We start from the raw sequence: 5,139 nt of genomic DNA, 5'->3' as shown, positions 1-5,139 counted from the left end.
CTGAATAATTACCAAGAAGGAACGCAAGTACATGCTCTGTTTAAGCTGTATAAGCTAACATGTCTAGAGGCAATTCTGCCAGCCAAATATACAAAGGCAAACCAAAGACAGTGATACAAAACTGTCTTAGCTTCTGACCTCAAAGACATAATAAAAAAGATCTCTGGGGCAAAGTTTGATAACTGTACGGAGTGGTATGACCAACTTTACCCTAATAAAAGACAATGCAAAGAAAAAGCAGAGAACCACACAGATTGTTTTCTGGTAATACACGTATGTGTTCTAGTTACATGTACTGTGTACAGTATGCACATCACTTACACAGTGTGTCTCTAACAGAGAGCCAAAGAGATCCTTAACAAGAGAGAATTTCACACGTATATTGTTTAAGTTAATTTGGTGTGCAGGGCAATTATACAATATGTTTTGTGCTATTCCACCACAAGCAAATATGCAAACAGGCTGTTTCAACCAGTAAACCACAACACAAATATAAAGTTGTACTGGTAGTTTGACAAATATTATTTGTATGATGCTATGGTGTCATCATTGTCTACCTACTAGCAACCAGAGATAAGTACATATGAGGGCTTGTCCAGTTATCAATTTACAAGACTTGAATATTGCTAGTGCTCCTGAATAAATATTGAAATCACTTTTGCAACAAACAAAATAAGTACATTTCATACATAATGCAATGTATGTGCATTTGAGTTATACACAGTTCCAGCAGGTGGCAATATTCTTCTAACCATATTGACCTATAATGTCACTAATGGTCCTTTTTCACATTTGACATGTTGACATGTCCCAGAAAGTGCAGGTGTAAATAATCAAATTAATGACAGGCTGAATAGCATTTAGCTGCTTCAGTTTGAGGTTCCTCTTACACTTCCATGCCTAACTGGGACAGTTGAATAAAACAGAGCAATCATTAATCAGTATTAGTAACACCTGTGCTCTTACTACCAACATGACTTAAGCTACTAGAGAGTCAAGCAACTGCAAATATTTGGACAAACAGTGTTAGCTTAATGTTGTTACTAAGCGTTAGCATGCTAGCCAACCATCACGTGAACAGACAATCGAAACAACAGCCGACAAAGCAGCGGTGATTTAACATTAAAACATACAATTTTCTCTTGGTTTGAGTAGAAAACGGTGACAGAAGCGGCCCCTTAACAAACATAATCCAAATCTTCGCCATTTTTTTTTACTTCCAGATTTTACTTTATTAATTTACCATGAATAATGTAGGCCTACAGCCGAAACGGTTGACTCCTTGGCAAGTGGTGACCTGTTGGTCGGCAGGTGTGGACCGATGGGTCGAACCGAAAATTATTTCCTGGTTCTGATCAGAGTGTAACTACGTTCATGTACTCAAGTACTGTACTAAAGTACACATTTGAAGAGAATTGTAGGCCTACTTCACTTGAGTAATTTATGTTCATGCTATCTTCTTCTTATACTCCTCTACATTTCAGAGGGAACTAAAAAATATTTTTAGGACCACTACTTGATTAATATATGTAAACATATAAGAGTTAGCCTATAAAATATGCAAATATGATGTTCTGTTAGAAATTAAACTGCTCAACAGAAAATTAATTGGAACTTATTTTTGATAATTATTTAGATTATTCATGCAAAAACATTTCATGGTTACAGCTTCTCAAATCTGAAGTTTTGAACTTTAATTAATAATCAACTATTTCTTTTTTAAATCATTTTGAGGTTTGGACACTTGGTTAGACAAAACAAACATTGTGAAGATGTCACTCTGGGCTCTCGGTAATTGTGAAGCCGTTTCTCACTATTTTCAGAATTTTTACATCCAAACAATCAACCGATTAATGGAGAAAATAATCAGCAGATTCATCCATAATGAGAATAATCATTTGTTGTAATCTTATACAAAATAATTAATCATTTCTACCGGTTAATTATGGGGTTTCTTTTAGGAAGTTTTTCCTTGTGCGGTGCGAGGGTCTAAGGACAGAGGGTGTCGTAACCTGTACAGTCTGTAAAGCACACTGAAACAAATGTATAATTTGTGATATTGGGCTATACAAATACATTTGATTTGATTTGATTTGATTCAATAGTCAGCATCTTCATTTTAAGTCATGTGGACATTGTCAGGGTATAATGTCCCATGGAGACCTTCCTGTTGGTTGAAGTGACATAAAAGCAATTGTGAATTTAAGCTTATTCTCTTAGTTTTCTTAGTTTAAACATATTTTAAGGAAGACTATCTTAATTGTAATGTAAAATGTATTCTACTGTATGCCATACTGGGACATGCGTTGTGATAGCAGTGAGTAATGTTTTGATCACACAATCACATTCCCTCAGATGCAGCTAAAATAGCATACAAACCTTTATTTATTTAGACATGTGTATGATACAACAACAGCATATTTGTAAATGTTTGTTATAAGAGTATTTCTAGGATATATATATATATATATATATATATAGGTATTTCTGTCCTTTTCTGGGTGGGTGTATCAAATGTGTGATTGGACTTGTAAAAAAACAAGTTGTGATATATTTTTGATGTGAATTTACAGCAATTTCCTACATTAGCTTTTAACAATAGAACATCACAACCAGGAGATGGCACTGCTTTGGATATTTTGCAGGTACATTTTGTGTATATTCATTGTTCAAATACAGTTTAATGACCATTACAGCAAATTGTGATGGATTTTGTTATGGCCTAGGTCACATTAACCAGTATGAAGCTCAAAACGTAATACAGTGCCAAAGTTCTTGTTCTTCATAAGCAGAGAGAATCATCGTTGTGTAAAGCAGATGAAAGTCTATTTGGTCCTTATGAATGACAGACAACAAAGGACCCCCACTAGCAAGAGCTGAATTCAAGATTTATTGTATGTTACAATTTATTTGCAGCACGACCCAGCTTTGATATTACACATAATCTTCTGAGGCTTGAATTCAGTGGTGTCAAAAGTGTTGTCATTTTAATCTTAAGGCTGCACTATGGGATTTTGAACTTTGAATAGCAATGAAAAGAAAAGAAAAATATTTTTAATAAAATTCATGAAGAAATAACCAAACTGAACACACCACACTGAAGTGTCCAATAAAAGTGTATTTCATGCAATGATGAAAGAAAAGCCTAAGAGGCATTTTTACTTTATACTTCGGACACCAAATGAACGATGGATGAGTTGCATTTAGCTGCTTCAGTTTAAGGGTCCTGCTATTGTCCATGCTGGCTCACTGTCACACTATCATGACTTACTGGGACGCTTAAAAAGAACAGAGACATTATTAAAATGGTTAGAAACACCTGTGCTTTTCCTGCCATGACAAGTCAAATAAGTCTGTTTATAAAAAGGCCTATTGACTAACCAGCAGTTGGACCTTCCTGATACAGGATCACTTGTCACACTTGATTATTCAGGTGATGTCCATTTAACTTAGTTTGTGACTTCTAAAAACAACTTTGATGTGACACAGTAAAGGCCGGGTAAAGCATCTGTTCATGTTTCTTCTTATGTCTTTATCTTTAATCATGCTTTCATCAGCTTACTTGAATGCTAGCTGTCTGAGATTCTTTTTTGCTGAAAGGGAATCTTCACATCATAGCATAACATTTAATGCCTTATACAGATAACACTGAACGCCAGACGGTCAAAAGGCCACACCACATTAAATAGCTACTGATTGTAAAACATGATTGGGGAACTCACACATTTTCACATATGGGCTAAATGGAAAGGATACCCAGAATTTTGTTTTCTCTTATTCAATCTGTTCCGGACTAGATGACATGTAGTCAATACAAAATTCGAACAATCTGACTTGAATGGGGTGCTATGAGGTGACACATCAATTACTCACTCGTGGGATGAATGTGACGGGTGAGTTGTACATGTTAAAGGGCCTACGAAATGATAAAAATTAATTTCTACTGATGATAGTAAATGCTATTTGTGGTGTAAAATGATGTGTTATTTATGACACAATGATCGCAGTATTTAATAAATCATGGTTTAGTATGTCGACCACCGATGTTTACATTGCCGCTACCGGAAACACCCGACGCCGTGTTCTGACGTCACAAGTATAAAATAGTCCACCAGTATACACAGACAGCACGACAGAAGCGGCAGGAGCGGCAGACGTGGCGATGTCGGACTCTGGCTCGGATATTTCGACAGAATCGAGTGACAGTGAGTCGTCAATAGACTCGTTGCACCTTCAAGAAGAGGAGTTTATTGAAGAGGATGCCGGTGTCGTGGATTTAGATCATGTGGGCGAGTTTAACGTGGTGGAAGCAGAGCAGCTCGATAAATATTAAATTTTTTCTCTACTTGGACATATGGACGTCTGTAAAGCTTGATAACTTTATTCTTTCTTGAAGTTTCTGCGTTTGAGGTTCTATCGTTGTGTCTGATGTCAAACGTCATATATTACGAGCTGTATATAAAGCATTAGCTATTAGCTAACAAACAGACCAGAGGACAACGCAGGTTTATAAAGTATAGTCTGCATACTGACCGTCTCACCGATAGTGCTTACGAGCCTGTTGTCAAACACAGGCATATAAATAGTATGACATTAAGATGACGTTAATATTGGCCTTTTTTCTGGATATTGCATATTGTGTACATGTCCTTACCACTCTTCTTTTGTACATTTAGGTGTACATGTGAAAACTGTACAATTATGGAAGCAATTGAAGAGCTGCTGCCAAGAAAAGGATCAGCACTTTATTAGAGTCAATAACAAAACACAATATAATATGTATGTATGTATGTATGTATGTATGTATGTATGTATGTATGTATGTATGTATGTATGTATGTATGTATGTGTGTGTGTGTGTGTATATATATATATATATATATATATTATGATGCTGACCTTTGGAACAACCAACTTGGATTGGAACTTGCAGTCCAGCTGACCTGACACGTGGTCGCGCCTGCATGGACTTGTGGTGTGTCCGTGGAGGGGGATCCGTCTGCACAGCAATTTCTTTCTGACAACTTTACTAATAAATCTTTCAAACCAGTTTGAAATTGTATTGCATGTTTATACATGTCTGCATAAAGAAGATATCTAATAACATTCATAATAAAAGATGTGGTTGAATTGATTGAG

This window comes from Cottoperca gobio, chromosome 8 (genome assembly GCF_900634415.1).
Source record: "Cottoperca gobio chromosome 8, fCotGob3.1, whole genome shotgun sequence".
NCBI lineage: Eukaryota > Metazoa > Chordata > Actinopteri > Perciformes > Bovichtidae > Cottoperca > Cottoperca gobio.
The sequence above is the reverse complement of the archived record's forward strand: the minus strand, read 5'-3'. Positions refer to the sequence as shown.